Below are 23620 nucleotides of genomic sequence, written 5' to 3' on the forward strand. Positions count from 1 at the left end.
CTATCACACCTGAAGCAACTAAATCCAGGAATATTTAGTTGCCAATCACACCCTTCCTGCAACCATGTTTCACTAATAGCTACAACATCATAATTCCAGGTATCAATCCACGCTTTAAGCTCATCCACCTTTCTTACAATACTCCTAGCATTAAAATAGATACATTTAAGATACTCTCCACCCCCTCCTCTCTTTTCATCCCTAACAATGCATTCAAATTTATTATCCTTTTCTTTCTTCTCCCCTACATCTTCGGGCTGAGCGCATCCCTTCTCCATCACCTGCCTTTCCTCCCTCACACACTGTCTATTTACTTGCTCCACTGGTGAACTAACCTCCTCTCCCATAGTCTCCTCAAATAGTCTCCCGCCCCCCCCCCATCTTACTAGTTTAAAGTCGGCCCTGTAGCCCTAGCAAACCTCCCCGCTAGTATATTGGTCCCCCCAGGATTCAAGTGTAACCCGTCCTTCTTGAACAGGTCACTCCTGCCCCAGAAGAGGTCCCAATGATCCAGAAACTTGAATCCCTGCCCCCTGCTCCAATCCCACAGCCACGCATTCATCCTCCACCTAATTCCATTCCTACTCTCACTGTCGCGTGGCACAGGCAGTAATCCCGAGATTACTACCTTTGCGGTCCTTCTTCTTAACTGCCTTCCTAACTCCCTATACTCTCGTGTCGTGGCGGACGCGCTCCCTCGCCCTAACATTCATGCCCTTTCCCAAGGGGTAGACTTTAAGGCGCTGGCAGAGGCGCAGCAGGCAGACGAGGAGATCCCGAGTTACAGAACCGCAGTCTCCGGTTTGCAGCTCCAGGACCTCCCCGTGGGCCCAGGTGAGAGGACCCTACTCTGTGACGTCGCCACCGGCCAGCCCCGTCCCGTCGTCCCGACAGCCTGGCGGCGCCGTGTTTTCGACTCCATTCATAACTTGGCGCATCCCTCCATCCGGACAACTGTCCGGCTGGTCTCCAGCAGGTTCGTTTGGCACGGACTCCGCAAACAGGTCAGTGAATGGGCCAAAACGTGCATGCACTGCCAGACGGCCAAGGTGCAGCGGCACACCAAAGCCCCACCGCAGCAGTTCCATCTGAGGTGGTGTCGGAGGCTCACCGACACCACCTCCGAATCTTGCGCCCGAGCCCTGATCACCACCTGGATATCTCACTTTTGTGTACCGGCCCACATTACCTCCGACAGAGGCGCCCAGTTCACCTCCAGCCTGTGGTCAGCTATGGCCAGCCTTTTGGGGACTCAGCTGCACCACAAAACTGCCTACCACCCACAGTCGAACGGGCTAGTGGAGCGTTTCCACCGTCACCTGAAGTCGGCCCTCATGGCCCGCCTGCGAGGAGCCAACTGGGCGGACGAGATTCCCTGGGTCCTACTCGGCATCCGCACAGCGCCCAAGGACGACCTGCACGCCTCGTCGGCCGAGTTGGTATACGGCGCGCCCCTGGTCGTCCCCGGGGAGTTCCTACCAGCCCCAGGGGGGCAAGAGGAAGATCCCGCAGCAGTCCTGGGCAGACTACGCGAGAAGCTCGGTAACCTGGCCCCCATACCCACTTCACAGCACGGACGGAACCCGACCTGTGTACCCAAAGACCTGCAGAACTGTAAGTTTGTGTTTGTACGAAGGGGCGGGCATCGGCCACCGCTGCAGCGGCCCTACGAGGGGCCGTTTATGGTGCTCAGGAACAACGGTTCCACGTTCGTGCTGGACGTTGGGGGGAAAGAGGAGGTTTTCACGGTGGACCGACTCATGTGGACCTGGCGCAACCGGCCGAGTTTCCGGCACCTCGGCGCAGAGGCCGACCTCCCAAGCAGGTTCCGGCCCAGACTGTGGACATCGCCGGTTCTGAGGGGGGGGTTATGTGGCGACCCATTTCCTGGCACATCCGAACCGGCTCACAATTAGCCAGCGTTCCGGCTAAGGGAGATAGCCTACGGGGGTTTGCGAGCACAGAGCTTTGGAGCCTCTGCACCACGGGGGGCAGGTTGAGGGAGGCTTCAAAGTGAGGCTGAAGATTTCGAATAAAGTTTTTCCTTCGACTGCAGTTACCGACTCCGTGTCGTAATTTTAGCGCTGCATGTAGCACACCGCTACAATACTACCTTATACACCAGCTATATACAGACATCCGCAGTGCAGACGTGTTTTAAAATTGTCACATTCACGCTTAAAGATTTAACCGCCATGGGTTCTTTTTTACTCTTTTAGGATTACGTCTCTCCTGACAATCGGCTTGGCAGGTGAGACCAGCTGCGAAACAATCTCGGGTTCTGGATTGTCTCGGAGACGGTACCAAGTGGTTCCTGACAGTTCTGGACAAGCTGTCATCTCCTTTCCTCTCTCTGGATCTCCTTCGACCCTTTCGTAGAGAAGATTCAGTGTTCAATCTCTGAATCCAATCAAGACATTGACCTTTTCCGAATTATTTTCAAAACCTTTGATTTGCTGTTAAAGCACAGGTGATTACTATTTTTTTCTTTATTTCTTTACTAATCAGCTTCGTTTTTGGTAGTGGGTTAGATTTTTTTATATAATAAAATTACTATATTTCAATGTTACGAATTAATTAATCTGTATGAATATAGGGTAAGGAGTCTTTATATGTGATTTAGTACAATGTATTGATACATATATATTTTTCTTATACTCTGTTTTCTTATATGTAAAATAATAAAAATATTGGAAAAAGAGACCCCTTTCTTTTTCTTTCTCGCGTTCTTTCTCTCTTTCATACCTTTCTCTTGCTCATTCTCTCTCTCTCTCCATCTCTTCCCTCTTTTTTTCTTCTTCTAGTTTGTGCATCTTGAGAAGGTGCATGTAGTTCACTGGAGTATTCTCTTACAGATTCCTCTGTTGGTCTTTATGATCTGATCTCTCCTCTTGCCACAACATCTGTTGAATCCTCTGTTTTCGTATCTCCATTGACTCCTTTCTTTTTGGCCTTCCGTTCACCCAGCTGGGCTTTGGTCTTTCCATCTGCTTTTACAAGCAGCTTCTTGTTGAAGTTCATGCGTTAACCTCAATGCCCACGGAGTAGACACTGGTTCTTTATACTCACAAAAGCTGAATGCGTGCAGATTTCCTGAAGCTCCTTGAACCCTCCTCCAGCTAAAAACCGAGCCACAGTTTGCAAGTAGCTGTCTGATTAACAGACACTTTCTCAGCAATGCTGCCCACAAAAACTGTTGTTGTTGGCCCGCGGCTTTCATCACTTGCACGCTTCTTGTGAGCAGTATGGTCCTTCCTTGTTCCATAGGCTTTCCAACCAGAGGCACAGAGGTCGGCACCAACACCTGTTTCCCCTCTGTTATAAACATAGAAACATAGAAAATAGGTGCAGGAGTAGGCCATTCGGCCCTTCAAGCCTGCACCGCCATTCAGTATGATCATGGCTGATCATCCAACTCAGAACCCTGTACCTGCTTTCTCTCCATACCCCCTGATCCCTTTAGCCACAAGGGCCAAATCTAACTTCCTCTTAAATATAGCCAATGAACCGGCCTCAACTGTTTCCTGTGGTAGAGAATTCCAGATTCACCACTCTCTGTGTGAACAAGTTTTTCCTCATCTCGGTCCTAAAAGGCTTCCCCTTTATCCTTAAACTGTGACCCCTCGTTCTGGACTTCCCCAACATCGGAAACAATCTTCCTGCATCTAGCCTGTCCAATCCTTTTAGAATTGTATGCGTTTCCTAGAGACGGTGAAAGAGGGAGAGAGAGGGAAGTTGGGATAGAAAGCGAGAAAGGGTTAGAGAGTGTGAGCAAGGGAGAGAGAGCGGCGTAGAGATGGCGGTGGCACCATCCAGTACATTTCTCAATTTGCTTCCAGTTGGCTTCATTGCGGGGGAAGTGACATTGGATCTCCAATCAAGTTGTGGTTGTTTGAGCCCATCACGCCCCCAGAACCGTCTGTTTTACCGCATACAAGACAAATGTTTCAACAGTTCCATTTGTTATCAATGTACAACCTGAAATTCTTTGCTCTTCACAGACATCCACGGAAAGAGAAGGGTGCAGCAAGGAATGAGCGACAGTAAAACATTAGAGCCCCAATGCCCTCCCACATCCACAGATGAGCTGTTTGTATTTCACAGTTACGAGTGTCATTCCCACAGGAATTACTTTGCCGTTCACTTCCGGTGTGAGCCATATTGCTTGTCCATTGTTACTTTTCACACGGTAAATCTTCAGGCTACACAGTCCTGTGTCACTCCCGTCGCTATCAGATTTTTCGTCAACAGCGTGCAGATCAGTGATTTTTTTTTAAACTACGATTTGACTTTTTAGCTTTTCCTCTTCCCGGAGCAGTCCGTTTATTTTTCCGCCCGACATGCCCCTGGCATGCAACCTAGATATCCGCACTATCTGCCAGTTTCGCCTTTAATTCTGCATTTGTTTGGTGCGTCTGAGCCGCTGTCGCAACGGTAACACAACTTGTTCGGCTAAGACCATTTTTGTTTAGACGATGTAAATTTGTTCACGCTCGCTTTCATTCCTGTCTGCAACTCAACAGCATCCCTGTCCGCTGTTTCCATTCCAACAGAGATTTCCACTGCTTTTCAAGTTGCTTTTTATTGTCGTTTCGACCATAACTGCTGGTACAGTACACAGTAAAACGAGATGTGTGTTGTGCTTCAGTTTGGTCCCGTTTTTGAATGCTTTGTTTTAAGATTCCACGAACTGAACGATCTCTCAGTGCATCGTGTCCTCCCTCCAGAAAAACGCGTGCCGTGGTGCGTGTTTTACTCGCCGATGCTTTCGCTGCGTGCTTTATTTTGTTTTAATTCGAACGTCTCGCCGTGCTCTAACAGGTTAGTAGCCGTCTGGGTTCATTTCAAAAACACCTCGTCGCCAATGTTACGTTTTGCAATTTCAAAACATTAAACTAATTCAAACGAAGCCTGAAATACGGGTGAACCTCCAGTTTATGTTAAGCGATGCGCGCTTATGTCCCGTGGCGGCGTGATGACGCATGCAATTCACTTATTGGTCCATATAACTCGCAATGAATGATGTAAAGAACAGGATTGCGGAGCGCAGGAGATATATATATATAGGATGATTATAGGTTGACTTCTATTCAGAGCCTGTTCCTGTTTTGTTTTTAACATTTCAGTTATATTTGAATTATCTTGTATGTACATAGTAATAGAAGGACGTCTCTTTGGACCAGAGATGATTACTTAGGGCGTCCAAAGGTTACGAGGAGAAGGCTGGAGAATGGTGATGAGAGGGATGGTAAATCAGCCATGATGGGATAGGAAAGGACTCGATGGGCCGAAAGGGCTATTTCTGCTCCTGTCTCACAAACACGCACGCTGTTTCACTCACACACGTTCGAGGGCTCGTGCTCTCAAACCGCACACTCTCGCATGCACTCACACGCAGTGTGTAGATCAATCATTTACACACCCCCAGCGTGTTCTCGTAAAAACGTTTGCGCCCGCAGGAACAAGCTGCCCCCACACGCTCTCCCTCACCAATTCATGCACTGTCACAAACACACTCTCGGTCTGACACGCGCACGCACTCTCAAATGTGCAGGCACGCGAGCCCAATGTCAAGGTCGCGTTCACTCTCAAGAACACACTCACACACGCTCACACTCAAATCCATACACACACTCACAAATATGTACACACTCGAACATACACACACAAACATACACTCAAGAACACGAACCCACTCTCAGATGTGTACGCACAAGCGGACTCAAGGACTCCCAAGCCGCACTCACTCGCGAAAAAAACACGCACGCAGAAACAGTCCCTGACATACAGAGGAGCGCGTCTCTAAAGCGAGCACATTCCCTCACACTGACGTGCTCCCTCAAACCCCACCACAGTGACTCTCAAACGCCGCCCATGTTCACAAACACGATGTCTTCTAACAAACGTGGGCACCCTTCCTCTCTTCCCCTCACGCACACTCACTATCACACTCTCGCTGCCTCCCTCTTCCACTCACGCCTCCCTCCTCTCTCTCTCTCCCTTTCTTTTATACCTTTCTAGCCCCCCTTGCGCGCCCCTCTCTCCCTTGCTCGCTCTCTCTAACCCTTTCTCGCTTTTTATCCCAACTTCCCTCTCTCTCTCCCTTTCGCTCACCCTTTCTCGCTATCCCTCTCTCTGTCTACTCTCTCTATTACTCATCTCCCTCCCCCCTCGATCGCGCGCGCCCGAGCCCTCTTTCCCTATTTCGTGCGTGCGCCTTTGCCCTCTCGATCGCCCTCTCTCTTTCAAAGCTCACCCTCTTTCCTCCCCCCCCCCTGTATTTTAGGCATTCTCCCTCCCCCTATTTCTCCTTCGCTTGCCCCTCCCCACCTCCTCCTCTCTCCATTCCCCTCTGGAGAGCACGAATCCAAACCCCCTTTGCGCACGCGCGCTCGCCCTCTCTCGCACGCCCCCTTCCCCCGTCTCGTTCACTCACCCCTCTCTTCTGCCTCTCACGCTCGCTTCCTCCCTCTCCGTCCTCGCCTTCCCCTCTCCCCCTCGCTCGCACGCCCTCACTCCATCCCCTCTCTCCCGAACCCACTCTCGCTCGCCCCCTCTCCCCCCTTTCACTCGCTCGCTTCCTCCCTTTCTCATTTGTTCTCTCGCTCCCCTCCCTCCCTCCCACAGGCCACCCCGACACTCTCGTTCGCCCCCCTCTCTATTACGCTCTTGCTCGCCTCTCTCCATTTCTCTATATATCCTTCCCTCTTTCGCACTCTTTCCATAACACTCTTGCTCGCCCCTTTGTTCACCCACCCTTTGACCCTCTCACTTTCTCGCTCTTTCCCTGCCCCCTCTATGTCACCCCTCTCGCTCGCCCCCTTTCACGGCCCACTCACCTTCTCTCTCTCTCTCTCTCTCTCTCTCTCTCTCTCTCTCTCTCTCTCTCTCTCTCTCTCTCTCTCTCTCTCTCTCTCTCTCTCTCTCTCTCGCTCTCTCGCTCGCCCTCTCTATCCCTCTCTCTATTCCCTCCTCTCTTCCTGTCTCGTTTGACCTCTCTCTCCCTTACTCTTGCCCGCTCGCCCCCTCTCTCTCGCTTGTCCTCTCTCTACCCCTCTCTTTCACTCGCCCCCTCTCTCTCTCGCTCAACCCCTCGTTTTCTCTCGCTCACAGCCCCCTCTTCCATCTCTCTCTTGATCCCTCGCACCCTCACCCTCTAACGCTCTTTCGTTCATTTGCTTCCTCCCTTTCTCGTTTGCTCGCTCGTTCCCCTCCTCCCTCTCGCTCGCCCGCCCTCTCCATTTCCATCCTGCTCGCTCTCTATCCCTTCCGCGCTTTCTGCTTCTCTCTCTATCCCTCTCTTACTCGCCCCTCTCATTTTCTCTCTTGCTCGCCCCCTCTCTCTATCCTTCTCTTACTCGCCTCTCATTTTCTCTCCCGCTCGCCCCTCCTTCTCTCCTGCGTGCTCCCCCACTCTGTCACTTTCTTGTTCGCCCTCTCCTTCTCTCGCTCACCATCCGTCCCTCGTATATAGATTTAGTTCTCTCTCTATCCCTGTCTCCACTCCTCTCGTTCGCTGCCCCCACCTCGCTCGCCCCCTTTCGCGTGCGCGCTCTCTCTCTCCAACCACCCCTCCCTCTCTTCTGCTCGCTCAATCTCCCTTCTCTCTCGTTCGCTCGCTAGCTCCCCTTCCATCGCTCTCGCCCCCTCCCCTCACTTCCACTCACTCTCGCAGTGAGGATGTCCCCGTCTCCAGTACTCGGGGGTAAACATCATACGGGCCTCAAGTCTACTTCCGGGTGCCCACTGCCTCGCCAGCTCGCAGCCCGTCATCTGTCCCCGTCCAGATGTGGGGGCGCACCCCTCTCCCGGGGTGGGAACAGGACTCAGAGAGGCAGAAGGCCAAACGTCTCCCGCCGATGCCCTCCGGGAGCGTGCACACGCACACTCCCTTGTGAGAGGGCAGCGGTAAATGCCCCCCTCACGCAGATAAACAAAGCTGCTAACACCAGCCCGGTCCTCCGTACGAAGCGCCCTCCGGAGAGTTTGGGAGAATTTTTTAAAGACGAGAAAGAAGAGATACCTTTCTTACTGAAAGCTTGTCCCTGCGGTGGACTCTCGATCGGTCAGGGCGTGCAAGGTTACGTGGAGAAGGTTGGAGAATGAGGTGGAGAGGGAAATGATTCAGCCATGACGAACAGTCGGCGCGGACTCGATGGGCCGAATGGACGTGCTCAGGCCAGCACCACGGGGCATCGGGACGTCAGCGGTCTGACCGTCGCTGCTGGACTCTCGGCATGAGGGATCACGAGCCGAGACATTTGATACTCGCTCCAGCTCCCGCCTGCAGCCGAACAAACAACGAGCACCTCCCCATATCCACGGGAGGAACTCCCACCTTAACCCTTTCACTGCACGGTTCAATTATGCGATATCTTTCCTGTTGGTGTGGAGGGAGTTTCACTCTGTGTCTGACCCCGGGAGTGTGTGATGGGACGGTGTGGAGGGAGATTCACTCTGTGTCTGACCCTGGGAGTGTGTGATGGGACGGTGTGGAGGGAGCTTCACTCTGTGTCTGACCCCGGGAGTGTGTGATGGGACGGTGTAGAGGGAGTTTCACTCTGTGTCTGACCCCGGGAGTGTGTGATGGGACGGTGTGGAGGGAGATTCACTCTGTGTCTGACCCTAGGAGTGTGTGATGGGACGGTGTGGAGGGAGATTCACTCTGTGTCTGACCCCGGGAGTGTGTGATGGGACGGTGTGGAGGGAGCTTCACTCTGTGCCTGACCCTAGGAGTGTGTGATGGGACGGTGTGGAGGGAGATTCACTCTGTGTCTGACCCTGGGAGTGTGTGATGGGACGGTGTGGAGGGAGCTTCACTCTGTGCCTGACCCTAGGAGTGTGTGATGGGGCGGTGTGGAGGGAGCTTCACTCTGTGTCTGACCCCGGGAGTGTGTGATGGGACGGTGTGGAGGGAGCTTCACTCTGTGCCTGACCCTAGGAGTGTGTGATGGGGCGGTGTGGAGGGAGCTTCACTCTGTGTCTGACCCCGGGAGTGTGTGATGGGACGGTGTGGAGGGAGCTTCACTCTGTGCCTGACCCTAGGAGTGTGTGATGGGGCGGTGTGGAGGGAGCTTCACTCTGTGTCTGACCCCAGGAGTGTGTGATGGGACGGTGTGGAGGGAGCTTCACTCTGTGCCTGACCCTAGGAGTGTGTGATGGGGCGGTGTGGAGGGAGCTTCACTCTGTCTGACCCCGGGAGTGTGTGATGGGGCGGTGTGGAGGGAGCTTCACTCTGTGTCTGACCCTGGGAGTTGTGATGGGACGGTGTAGGCTCTGTCTGTGTGGGTAGTTTGTACAGGATGTCTGTGATCTGTTGAACTTCTCCCTTCATGCCTTGCTCTGCGCTGTACCCAGCGGTGTAAAAATGTATAGGTCAGAAGCTCCGGTATTTTCTCTAATGCCAGAGGCTGTTTCGGGGTTAATTAACCTCTATCGTCCCCCATCGTACTTTACCTGGCGGCTGTTACTAACGTGTCACAACAAGCACCCAAAAATGTTTTGCACAGCAAGAAGCGATTCGCTCTGTCAGCTCAGTGCTGTGGATATACCCAGTGTGGACCACCTGAATGAAGTGCTCGTTTCTAGCACTTCCCTGTCTCTATGACCACCACCCCCACCCCCTCCCCTTGTCCGTAACTATACTCCGGTAACCCTTACACACCTCCCCGTAACCATCCCCTCCAGTCCCTACTCCCCTCCACTCTCTCTGACCCCATTCCAGCCCTTACACCCCTCCCGGTGTCCGTAACCCCGCTCCTCGGGCCCCTACACCCCTCCCGGTGTCCGTAACCCCGCTCCTCGGGCCCCTACACCCCTCCCGGTGTCCGTAACCCCGCTCCTCGGGCCCCTACACCCCTCCCGGTGTCCGTAACCCCGCTCCTCGGGCCCCTACACCCCTCCCGGTGTCCGTAACCCCGCTCCTCGGGCCCCTACACCCCTCCCGGTGTCCGTAACCCCGCTCCTCGGGCCCCTACACCCCTCCCGGTGTCCGTAACCCCGCTCCTCGGGCCCCTACACCCCTCCCGGTGTCCGTAACCCCGCTCCTCGGGCCCCTACACCCCTCCCGGTGTCCGTAACCCCGCTCCTCGGGCCCCTACACCCCTCCCGGTGTCCGTAACCCCGCTCCTCGGGCCCCTACACCCCTCCCGGTGTCCGTAACCCCGCTCCTCGGGCCCCTACACCCCTCCCGGTGTCCGTAACCCCGCTCCTCGGGCCCCTACACCCCTCCCGGTGTCCGTAACCCCGCTCCTCGGGCCCCTACACCCCTCCCGGTGTCCGTAACCCCGCTCCTCGGGCCCCTACACCCCTCCCGGTGTCCGTAACCCCGCTCCTCGGGCCCCTACACCCCTCCCGGTGTCCGTAACCCCGCTCCTCGGGCCCCTACACCCCTCCCGGTGTCCGTAACCCCGCTCCTCGGGCCCCTACACCCCTCCCGGTGTCCGTAACCCCGCTCCTCGGGCCCCTACACCCCTCCCGGTGTCCGTAACCCCGCTCCTCGGGCCCCTACACCCCTCCCGGTGTCCGTAACCCCGCTCCTCGGGCCCCTACACCCCTCCCGGTGTCCGTAACCCCGCTCCTCGGGCCCCTACACCCCTCCCGGTGTCCGTAACCCCGCTCCTCGGGCCCCTACACCCCTCCCGGTGTCCGTAACCCCGCTCCTCGGGCCCCTACACCCCTCCCGGTGTCCGTAACCCCGCTCCTCGGGCCCCTACACCCCTCCCGGTGTCCGTAACCCCGCTCCTCGGGCCCCTACACCCCTCCCGGTGTCCGTAACCCCGCTCCTCGGGCCCCTACACCCCTCCCGGTGTCCGTAACCCCGCTCCTCGGGCCCCTACACCCCTCCCGGTGTCCGTAACCCCGCTCCTCGGGCCCCTACACCCCTCCCGGTGTCCGTAACCCCGCTCCTCGGGCCCCTACACCCCTCCCGGTGTCCGTAACCCCGCTCCTCGGGCCCCTACACCCCTCCCGGTGTCCGTAACCCCGCTCCTCGGGCCCCTACACCCCTCCCGGTGTCCGTAACCCCGCTCCTCGGGCCCCTACACTCCTCCCCGTCTGTAACCCATTCCTCGGTCACCTACGTCTCTTCCACTCTATGTGACTCCTTCCGGTCACTACACTCTTCCCCGTCTCTATATCCCCCTCTTCCGGCCCCAACACCCCTTCCACTCTCTGTGACCCCTCCCCCCGCACTCGGGACCCTACACCCCTCCTCATCTCTGTGACCCCCTTCCAGCCGATAATGTGCCCCTCCCAGTCTCTGTAACCTCCTCTGGCCTCTACATCCCTCCCGTCTCTGTAACCCTTTCTGAACCCTCAGCCCTCCCGGTTTCTGTGAACCCCCCCCCCCTTCCAGCCGATACACCCCTCACCACCTCTGAAACCCTCCAACCTCCCCATGTCTGTAACCCTTTCCGGGCCCTGCACACCTCCCTGTCTCGGTAATCCACTTTGGTCCATTGTTTTTGTAAACCCCCACCCGTTCTTATATTCTCCCCCCACCTCCCACACACACACACACGGGCTCTGCCTGGGTCTAAAATCGCCCGTCCCGCAGTGCCGCGCTTCATCCTCGCCGCCTCCACCCGCAGCGCGACGCTCCGATTCCCCTTTTGACAGCAGAACTCGTCCTCGCTGGTGTTTGGAAGAGTGGGAGGGGGTCTCACTGAAACCTATCAAATATTGAAAGGCCTCATCAGAATGTTTCCTATAGTGGGTGAGGCGAGGTCCAGAAGAGGGCACAGTCTCAGAATAGAGGGACGTCCATTTAGAACCGAGATGAGGAGGAATTTCTTCAGCCAGAGGCTGGCGAGTCTGTGGAATTCATTGCCAGCGGAGACCAAGTCAGTTAGTATACCTAAAGCAGAGATTGATAGTCAGGGCATCAAAGGTCACGGGGAGAAGGCAGGAGAACGGGGATTGAGAGGGATAATAAATCTGCCATGATGGAATGGCAGAACAGACTCGATGGGCCGAAAGGCCTGGTCCTGTGCCCATGTCTTTTCGGGGAGACTGCAGCGACCTGCTGCTGGGGAACCCATCTCTAGCTTTTCGGTCTGGACGAGTCCTCCACATCGAAAGGTCAGTTCTCTCCCCTGTTCGGAGCTGGTTTCTGTTTACAAAACAACAAAAAAAAACAAGTTTAGTGCGAGTGCTACAAGAACGATTAGATAACTCAGCCTCGGTGAAATTAATTGTCCAGAATGCATCGTGTTCCCTGCGACGCCCAATGTCCCAGGAACACCTTCCCTGGTGGCCACCGACACGGGTACAGTACCGTGCCCAAACCTTGGCACATCCAGGATATTTCGCTCGGGTGCCGGAGATTGCACAGGTCCGTAATCCCCGGAACCTCATTCTCTCGCCTTCTCCCCATCACGCTTGGCAGCTCGACCGCTGAAGAATTCCACCGAGTCACCGTCCTCTGGCGAAGGAAATTCCCCCTCAACTCTGTTCGGAATGGACGTCTTTGTAATCTGAGGCTGGACCCTCTCGGTCCTGGACTCTCCCACTCTAGGAAACCACTTCTCCACATCCACTCGATCTGGACCTACCCGTATTCAACAGGCTTCAGTGAGATCTCCGCCTCATTCTTCTAAACTCCTGGGCCATCAAACGCTCTGTACGCATCATTCCCAGGATCACTCTCTGGACCCTCTCCACTGCCAGGGCATCTTTTCTCAGATAAGAGGCCCACATTTAAGAGGGTGGGACAAAAATGTAATCAATCAGGCGTGGGCGGAGATCACGCCAGTGGGCTCCGCACATCGGCACTCCGACAGTCCGATCGGGGGGTGTGGGGGCAGTTCATTTGGGGCTTCCTTCCGCCGGTTCTGGGAAAGGAGGCAGAAGAGGGATGGTAGAAAAATGAAGGGTTATGTGGAAGGGAAGAGTTAGATTGAGTAGGTTAAAAGTTTGGCACAGCATTGTGGGCCGAATGGCCTGTTCTGTTCTATGTATATTGAAACACACAGTGAAATGTGTTGTTTGCATCAACAACCACCACAGTCTGGATTGTGCTGGGGGTGGGGGCGTGGGGGGGGGGGGGCGGCGGCCTGCAAGTGTCACGCCACGGGCTCCTTCCTCTCTTCTCATCGCCTCGGTAAAGCGGCCAACTTCATCCAAGACCCCGTGTCCCCTCTCCCACTGGCCCGAAGACACGCAAACCCGAAAGCGGGTCGCACCAGGCTCAAAGTGGCTTCTCGGATACCTCAGGAAGGCAATGCCTATCATTAAGGACCCCCGTCACCCACGCTTTTCTCATTGCCCGGAAGGAGGTATGGAATCAGCTTCTGCCCTACGATTCCTAAATGGACATTGGACACATGAACTCTTTGTTGTTGAGTCGAGTCCGACTCTCATGGACCACGGGGTCCACAGTGTTTTCATGGCCAGGTAAGGGAGTGGATCGCCGGGCCTTTCTTCCGCACAGATCCTGCTGATGCCCAGGCTGGGGCCCAGCGGGGTTTGAGCGCCTTGAGGTCCAGCGCTGATGCCACTGCACCAGCCGGCCCACGTGAACACTACCTCATTAAAAATATATATCTGCTTTTGCACTATTTTAATCTATTTAATATACTGTACATACTTACTGTAATTAAGTTATATATTTATTTCTATATTATTATGAATCGCATTGAACTGCTGCTGCTGCTATTTCACAATTTTCACAAAATACGCCGGTGGTAATAAACCTGATTCTGAATTCAGTTTAATTCCCCTCAGGGGAATTCCTCAAGACTGCACGACAGGTTCGTCCCTCTATTCTGAGACTGTGCCCTCTTGTCCCAGACTCCCCCAAGTCCCTTCAACACGCGATCGGTTTCAATGACAGTCCACCCTCGCTCTTCTGAACTCCAGCCAGCGCAGGTCAAATGTTAACCCCCTCTTTTCCGGAATCATTCTCGGGAACCTCTTTTTCAACCTCTCCAATGCCAGCACATCCTTTGTTAGATGAACTGCTCACCACATTCCCCGTGGAAGCTGCCTGGCTGCTCTGACCTGCCCCCAACAGGAGACCCTGGGAAGACCAAGCACGGTGGCTTTGAATTTCTTTCTTTGGTCCATGCCGACCACAGTTCCTATTCATGCCCGTCCCAATTGCCGCACCTCTTTAAAACTTACCCATCTATGTAGCTACCCAATTGACTTTTAAATGTTGTTATAGTACCTGCATCTCATCAAAAACTTCGACAAACTTCCAGAGATGCACAGTGGAAAGGATATTGACTGGTTGCATCTTGGCCTGGTATGGAAGCACTAAAGCCCAGGAAGGGAAACGCCTCACAAGAAGGAGTGGATACGGCCCATCCCATCACAGGCAAAGCCCTCCCCACTGCTGAGCACACCCAGAAGGAGCACCGTCAAAAGAAAACAGCAGCCATCAACCTGCCATCCAGGTCATGTTCTCTTCTCGCTGCTGCCGTCAGGAAGAAGGTACAGGGGTAGAGGAGCCTCAGGTCCCATACCAGCAGATTCAGGAACAGTTGTTACCCCTCAACCATCAGGTTCCTGAACCAGAGGGGGTAAGTTCACTCACCCCAACACTGAACTGATTCCACAACCGATGGTCCCACTTTCAAGGACTCTTGTTGACAGTATTATTTATTAACTATTTATATTTAAGCAGTTAGTCTTGTTTTCCACATCAGCTGCTTGCCCATCTCATTGTGTACCTTCCCATTGATCATACCGTCCTTCTTTCTCTATACTATGAACACCTGCAAGAGAATGAATCTCAGGGTAATACAGTGGATTCTGGATAATTGGGACAGCCCCTTATTTGGGACAACTCGTAAAGAACACGATATCACTACATTTCCACTATTTATTTAATTTATTTTTAATATACAATAGACAATAGACAGTAGCTGCAGCCAGCACCGCCATTCACCGTGATCATGGCTGATCATACACAATCAGTACCCCATTCCTGCCCTCTCCCCATATCCCTTGACCCCACTATCTATAAGAGCTCTATCTAACTCTCTCTTGAATGCATCCAGAGACTTGGCCTCCACTGCCTTATGGGGCAGAGCATTCCACATATCCACCACTCTCTGGGTGAAAAAGTTCTTCTGCATCTCTGTTCTAAATGGCCTACCCCTTATTCTTAAACTGTGGCCTCTAGTTCTGGTTTCACCCATCAGCGGGAACATGCTTCCTGCCTCCAGTGTGTCCAGTCCCTTAATAATCTTATGCGTTTCAATCAGATCCCCTCTCATCCTTCTAAAGCCCAGTCGCTCCAATCTTTCAACATATGACAGTCCCACCATTCCGGGAATTAACCTTGTGAACCTACGCTGCATTCCCTCAATAGCAAGAATGTCCCTCTTCAAATTTGGAGACCAAACCTGCACACAATACTCCAGGTGGGGTCTCACCAGGGCCCTGTACAGCTGCAGAAGGACTGTAAGCATATTGCACTGCACTGCTGTCACAAATAGACAAATTTCGTGACATGTGAAAGTGATTCTGAAAAGCTCACGAAGGAGGCTCGACAGGTGACCTTCACCCAAGGCCAGCCGAAGCCCCCTGACCTTTCCACAGCCTGGGATTCAGAGGCCTAAATGCTCTTCCAGTCATGTCGGGCCAAAGAACGCTGGTGGAACGGAAGCTCTGCTGCTTCAGAGGAGGAAGTGATGGAGGGCACCCCCTTACCCTTCAATGAATTCATTAGGCATAGGAGCAGAATTAGACCATTCAGCCTGAGTCTGCTCCGCCACTCGATCATGGCTGATTTACTCTCCTTCTCAACCACATTCTTCTGCCTTCTCTGTCAACTACAACAGCTTCTCCAACCAAAGGCAGGCACCAAACCTCCTGGAGAGGGGGGAAAACAAGAAGAGCCTGTCCTTTCTCATTTCCTTGTTCAAGGACGGGTACCTCCCTCTAGCTCCTGCCAGCTTGCGACAGATTGACTGGGACATCAAGTTTCCAGTCAATTCTCCAGCAAGCTCACAGCTCACAGTGACTGGGATACAGTGTAGAGGGAGCTTCACTCTGCATCCGACCCCTTGAGTGTGTGATGGGACGGTGTGGGGTTAGTTTCACTCTGCATCCGACCCCTTGAGTGTGTGATGGGACGGTGTGGAGGGAGTTTCACTCTGTGTCTGACCCCGGGAGTGTGTGAGGGGACGGTGTGGAGGGAGTATCACTCTGTGTCTGACCCCAGGAGTGTGTGAGGGGACGGTGTGGAGGGAGTTTCACTCTGTGTCTGACCGCAGGAGTGTGTGATGGGATGGTGTGGAGGGAGCTTCACTCTGTGTCTGACCACGGGAGAGTGTGATGGGACGGTGTGGAGGGAGTTTCACTCTGTGTCTGACCCCGGGAGTGTGTGATGGGACGGTGTGGAGGGAGTTTCACTCTGTGTCTGACCACGGGAGTGTGTGATGGGATGGTGTGGAGGGTGTTTCACACTGTGTCTGACCCCAGGAGTGTGTGATGGGATGGTGTGGAGGGAGCTTCACTCTGTGTCTGACCCCAAGAGTGTGTGATGGGATGTTGTGGAGGGAGATTCACTCTGTGTCTGACCCCGGGAGTGTGTGATGGGACGGTGTGTACGGAGTTTCACTCTGTGTCTGACCCCGGGAGTGTGTGATGGGATGGTGTGGATGGAGTTTCACTCTGTGTCTGATCCTGGGAGTGTGTGATGGGACGGTGTGGAGGGTGTTTCACACTGTGTCTGACCCCAGGAGTGTGTGATGGGACGGTGTGGAGGGAGTTTCACTCTGTGTCTGACCACGGGAGTGTGTGATGGGTTGGTGTGGAGGGAGCTTCACTCTGTGTCTGACCCCGAGAGTGTGTGATGGGACGGTGTGGAGGGAGATTCACTCTGTGTCTGACCCCGGGAGTGTGTGATGGGACGGTGTGGAGGGAGATTCACTCTGTGTCTGACCCCGGGAGTGTGTGATGGGACGGTGTGGAGGGAGATTCACTCTGTGTCTGACCCCGGGAGTGTGTGATGGGACGGTGTGGAGGGAGATTCACTCTGTGTCTGACCCCGGGAGTGTGTGATGGGACGGTGTGGAGGGAGATTCACTCTGTGTCTGACCCCAGGAGTGTGTGATGGGATGGTGTGGAGGGAGATTCACTCTGCCTGACCCTTGCTGTCCCTCCCTAGCAAGTGTCCCATGTATAACTCTCACGAGTTAAATCATACAGCGCAGCTGAGTGTAGCAGGTTTGCTTGAGGGTTCACACATCACTGGCCTACCTCCACATCGAGGGAAACTGCTCCTGACAACGGAATTACGAAATGGAATGCCCGCTGCCATGTACCGAGAGCGACGATCCCTTGCAGCAGCAAAAACCAAGTTTGTCAGAACTTGCTCTCTGTCTCTTTCTCACTGACAGGGTCTCATTATCATAAAAGACCAACTCTTTAGGAAATTAACCCTTTCAGAAAGGCGGACACAACAGAAAGCACTGGTATGATCCACAAAGATGTTGCCGGGACTGGAGGAGTCAAGTTATAATGAGAGACTGGGTTGGAGTTGTAGAGCACTCCAGCACAGAAACAGACCCTTCAGCCCATCCTGTCCCTGCTAACATATTTTCCTGCCTAGTCCTATCGACCCACACCCCTCCCATCCATGTACTGATCCAAACTTCTCTTAAATGCTGACATCGAACCTGCATCCACCACTTTCACTGGCAGCTTGCTCCACGCTGAGTGAGGACGTACTGCCTCAGGTTCCCCTTAAATATTTCACCTTTCACCCTAAACCTGTGACCTCCAGTTTAGTTCCACCCAACCTCAGTGGGTGCATTTACCCTATACATATACCTCTATCAAATCTCCCCTCATTCTCCCACCCTTCAGTCCTAACCTATTCAATCTTCCCCTGTAACTCAAGCCCTTGAGCCCTGGCAACATCCTTGTAAATTTTGCCTGCATCCTTTCGATCTTATTGATGTCTTTCCTGTAGGTAGGTGACCCGGACTGCAGACAACATTCAAATTAGGCTCCAGCAACATCTCATACAACTTCAACATAACATGCCTTCTCCTGTACTCAATGCTCTTGAGTCTGGGGCTATTTATCCCAGGAGCACGAAGGAGGCTGAGAGATAACATCTTCGAGGCTTATAAAAATCAGATAGAGTGGACGTGGAGAGGAAGCTTCCTGCGGTGGGGTAGTCCAGCATCAGAGGGCATAGCCTCTGAATACAAGGACAGAGATGGCATTTCTTTAGCCAGAGAGTGGTGAATCATTGCCACAGATGCCCATAGAGGTGATGCCATTGGGTATATCTAAAGTGAAGGTTGATAGAGCCTTGATTAGTGATGGTGTTAAAGGTTACGGGGAGAAGGCAGGAGATATGGGTTGTGAGGGGTAAGTTAGCCAATATGAAATAGTGGAGCGCAGTTGATGGGCCAAATGGCCTAACTCTGCTCTGATGTCTTATGAGAGGGCACAGACACAATCTTTTCCCTCAGTGCTGGGCATAGTTTAAGGTAAGAGAAGAGGAAAATACTTAAAAGGGATCCGAGGAGCAGATTTTACTATACAGAAGATTGGAGGTCAAATGGGATTAGTTCAAGTGGACAACTTGGTCAGAATGCACAAGTTGGGCTGATGGAGGCAGGCCTGTGTCTCCAACTTCAGCAGGTTGTGTAGTGTCTGTGTGAAGTCAAATAGCATCTATTTGGAGAGGTCCAGAATACAAAAGCAAGGATGTAACATGCAGGTTTGAGAAGGCATTGGTCAGACCGCATTTGGACCACTGTGGGTGTTCTAGGCCCCATACACAAGAAACAATGTGCTGGCGTTGGACAGGGTCCAGAGAATGAGCCCAGTGATGAAAGGGTTAATATATGAGGAGCATTTAGACCATAAGACACAGGAGCAGAATTAGGCCATTTGGCCCATCGCATCTACTTTGCCATTCAATCATGGCTGATCCTTTTTTTCTATCTTCTCCTCAACCCTATTTCTCAGCCTTCTCCCCATAACCCATGTCCAATCAAGAACTTCTGCCTGAAATACACCCAATGACCCGGCCTCCACAGCTGCATGTGGCCACAAATTCACCACCCCTTGGCTGAAGAAATTTCTCCACATCTCTGTTTTGAAAGGGCGCCCCTCTATCCTGAGGCTGTGCCCTCTTGTCCTAGACTCCCCCACCATGGGAAACATCCTTTCCACATCTACTCTGTCCAGGCCTCTCAACATTCAAAGGGTTTCAATGAGATTCCCCCCTCATCCTTCCAAATTCCAGCGAGTACAGACCCAGAGCGGTCAAACGTTCAACATATGATAAGCCTTTCATTCCTGGAATTATCCTTGTGAACCTCCTCTTGTCCCTCTCCAATGCCAGCACATCTTCTCTTTTTATTCGAAGTATTTTTATTAACAAAGAGAAAAAGCAGAACATATGTTATAATGCAACCAACCATTTTATACCAGTTACAAAAAGAAACCCCTCACCCCTTAATAAACAAAAATAGATACAAAAACCTAGTGTACATATAGAGCACCTTACACATTCAAGTAATTTTTTCAGCATTCATATTTTTGACAAACCTTAAAAAAGTTTGCCAAGTTGATGTTATATCTTGAGACTGCCCCCTGACCAAATAGTGGATCTTCTCAAATTTTATAAAGTACGTGATATCTTTGATCCAATGTCCATACATTGGAGGGGAAGAGTCTTTCCATTTGCACAAGATGAGCCTTCTGGCAGAAAGTGAACAAAAAGCGATGAGATCGGTTTGGAACTTACTGAGGTTCACATTCTGAGAAGGCACTCCAAATAGTGCTATTGAGCAAGATGGTGTAATTAATTGTCCAAAAATTTTTGAAAAAGTTTCAAAAACCAGACCCCAGAAATTTTGGACATGACCAAAACATATGGCAGAGTGCAGCCAGGAATTGTTTACACCTGTGACACAGTGGGTCAAGATCTTTATTAACCTTAGCCAATCTAACTTTAGACCAATGACAACGGTGCACAATTTTAAACTGAACAACACACAGAGGATGAATAAATTCTATGTATTGATTTTTGTCATATGTCATCTGGAATTTGTTCCTCAATATCCTCTTCCCATTTATGTTTTAATAAATCAAAATTCTCATGATTAACTGGATTAAGTAGCTCATAGATTTTGCTTACAGATTGTTTCACATCAATTTTGTACTTAAGGACTGAATCTAAGAGCGATGAACGGGGGGGGGCAGTAGGGAAAGCACTCGAGATGAGGGGGCATAAAGCTGTAAAGAGTTGTAAATATCTATAGTAGTGTGTCCTAGGGATATCAAATTTCTTAACTAGCTGTTCAAAAGAGGCAAAATTTCTGTCAATGTACAATGAAGTGATACCGTGTTTAGACCAAATATCAAACACTACATTCATTATTGATGGGGTGTACATGTAATTTTTTGCTACTGGTGCAGCGAGTGAGAGGTTATTAAGTGTAAAATGACGTCTGAATTGGAACCAAATTTTAATGGAGTACATCGCAACTAGATTCAGTGTAAAACTAGATACAGGTTGTGACAGTGGTACTTTAGCATATATTACCAACAAAGAGGTAAATTGTAAGGATGACTTCTCCATAATCACCCAGCTAGGAGCAGCAATATCATCTCTTGTCCAATATAAAATTGCTCTTCTATTAGCTGACCAGTAGTAACATAGAAAATCTGGAAGTACCAAACACCCCCATCTTACGAGGCCTTTGTAGTATTTTTCCCTTTACTCTGGGCTGTTCTTTATTCCAAATAAAACTTGAAATTTGACTAAATAGGTTTTTGAAGAAAGCCTTTGTTAGAAAAATTGGGAGGCTTTGGAACGTGTATAAGAATTTGGGCAGGACAGTCATTTTAATTGTATTAATCCTCCCACTAAGGGAAAGAGATCAAGAATTGCAACGTTCAAATTCTTGTTTAAGATTGGAAAGGTGTTAATAGTTGGCTTTATAAAGGTCATTGTAATTATGTGTTATCCAGACCCCCAAGAATTTGAATTTCCTATAGCTGATTCTAAAGGGGGTCACAGGAAAAGAAATATCCAAACTTGTGGTCCCATTTTGGATTAGTTCACTCTTTTGAAAGTTTATAACCAGATATTTGACCGAATTTGGTGAGAAATAGTGATAGATTTGGGAGACTTTGAGTTGGATCTGAGTTATACAACAGCATATCATGCGCGTACCGTGACACTTGATGTTCCAAAGCTCCCGTCTGCATACCTTTGATACTAACTGATGTTCTCAGGGCTATAGCGAGTGGCTCAATTGCCACAGCAAAAAGGAGTGGAGATAAAGGTCATCCTTGTCTTGTGCCATGTCACAGTTCAAAAAAGGACAATATACAATTATTAGTACACACTGCTGCCAGTGGGGACAAGTAAAGTACCATGGAACACAACGGCACAGTACAAGCCCTTCAGCCCTCCATGTTGTGCTGACCCATATAATCCTTCAAAAAAGTACGAAACCCACACTACCCCACAACCCTCCATTTTTCTTTATTCCATGTGCCTGTCCAAGAGGCTCTTAAATAGCCCTAATGATTTAGCCTTCACCACCATCCCTGGCAAGTCATTCCAGGCACTCACAACCCTCTGTAAAAAAAAACTCACCCCTGATGTCTCCCCTAAACTTCCCTCCCTTAATTTTGTACATATGCCCTCTGGTGTTTGCTATTTGTGCCCTGGGAAACAGGTACTGACTATCTACCCTATCTATGCCTCTCATAATCTTGTAGACCTCTATTAAGTACCCTCTCATTCTTCTACGCTCCAAAGAGAAAAGTCCCAGCTCTGCTAACTTTGCTTCATATGACTTGTTCTCCAAACCAGGCAACGTCCTGGTAAATCTCCTCTGCACCCTCTCCATAGCTTCCACATCCTTCCTATAATGAGGTGACCAGAATTGAATACAATACTCTAAGTGCGGCCTCACCAGAGATTTGTAGAGTTGCAACATGAACTCTCTACTCTTGAACTCAATCCCCCTGTTTATGAAGCCTAGCATCCCATAAGCCTTCTTAACTACCCTATCAACCTGTGCAGTGACCTTGAGGGATGTATGGATTTGAACCCCAAGGTCCCTTTGTTCATCTACACTCTTAAGTAACTGACCATTAATCCTGTACTCAGTCTTCTAGTTTGTCCTTCCAAAATGCATCACCTCACACTTGTCCGGATCGAACTCCATCTGCCATTTTGCTGCCCCAACTCTGCAGCCTGTCTATATCTTCCTGTAACCTTCGACAACCTACAGCTCCATCCACAACTGCTCCAATCTTTATGTCATCCGCAACCTTACTCACCCATCCTTCCACCTCTACATCCAGGTCATTTATAAAAATCACAAATAGCAGGGGTCCCAGGACAGATCCCTGCGGCACTCCACTAGTCACCGACCTCCAGGCAGAATACTTTCCTTCCACAACTACCCTCTGCTTTCTTCCTTTAAGCCAATTTTTTATCCAAACAGCCAAGGTTCCACTTATCCTATGCCTCCTGACTTCCTGGATGAATCTCTCTTGAGGGACCTTGTCAAATGCTTTGCTAAAGTCCATGTAGACCACATCCACTGCCCTACCCTCATCAATTTCTTTTATTACCTCTTCAAAAAAACTCAATCAGGCTCGTGAGGCACGATCTTCCCTTCACAAAGCCATGTATTCTATCCATGAGTAGACTGTACTTCTCCAAATACTCGTAGATCCTATCCTTAAGAATCCTTTCCAGTAGTTTGCATACCACTGACATAAGACTCTCCAGTCTATAGTTCCCAGGTTTCTCCCTATTACCTTTTTTAAACAAGGGAACTACATTTGCCATTCTCCAGTCCTCCAGCACTTCCCCTGCAGCTAAAGAGGATTCAAAGATCATAGCTAATGCTCCTGCGATCTCTTCTCTCAATTCCCACAACAACCCGGGGTGTATCATATCCAGTCCTGGGGATTTATCAATCTTACTGTTTTTAAGAAGATCCAGCACTTCTTAATTCCTTAATCTCCACATTGTCCAGCACACAGGCGCACTCTACTTCGACCTCACCCTGATCAAGATCCTTTTCACTTGTGAATACTGAAGCAAAGTATTTATTTAGGACCTTCCCAACCTCCTCCACTTCCAGGCACGTGTTGTCCTCTTTATCCTTTAGCGGTCCCACCTTCGTTCTCGTCATCCTCCTATTCTTCACATATGCATAGAATGCCTTGGGGTTCTCCTTAATCCTACATGCCAAGGCCTTCTCATGCCCCCTTCGAGCTCTCCTAAGTACTTTCTTTAGCTCCTTCCTGGCTACCCTATATTTCTCATAAATCCCTCCTACTTCCTGCTTCTTATATCTAACATATGCTTCCTTTTTCCTCTTGACGAGTTGCCTCACACGTTTCGTCAGCCACGGTTCCCTTTTCCTACCATTTTTTCCTTACCTCAGTGGGACAAACCTATCCTGAACCCAGCTCAAGTGGTCCCTAAACTTCTCCCACATTACTTCTGTGCTTTCCCCTTTGAACATGTTTCCAATTTACTCTCACTAGTTCCTGCCTCATCCCTTCAAAGTTAGCCCTTCCCCAGTTAAGCCCTTTACCATTTTGTCTGATTTTATCCCTTTCCATAGCTATGCTGAAATTAAGGGAGTTACAGTCACTTCAA

The 23620-nt window shown here is 51.1% G+C and overlaps 1 protein-coding gene across 1 annotated transcript in view; it reads right to left on the reverse strand.

Moving 5' to 3' along the window:
• LOC132380749 (fibulin-2-like) overlaps window positions 1-8265 on the reverse strand; it is a 28065-nt gene extending 19800 nt beyond the window's left edge. The window contains exon 1 of the mRNA XM_059949740.1: window positions 8024-8265. The gene's annotated coding sequence lies outside the window, so the exon portion shown is untranslated. The remainder of the gene's footprint in view (window positions 1-8023) is intronic.
• Between the last annotated feature and the right edge of the window lie 15355 nt (window positions 8266-23620).

The sequence above is a fragment of the Hypanus sabinus genome, chromosome 24, assembly GCF_030144855.1.
Source record: "Hypanus sabinus isolate sHypSab1 chromosome 24, sHypSab1.hap1, whole genome shotgun sequence".
In the NCBI taxonomy this organism is placed as follows: Eukaryota; Metazoa; Chordata; class Chondrichthyes; order Myliobatiformes; family Dasyatidae; genus Hypanus; species Hypanus sabinus.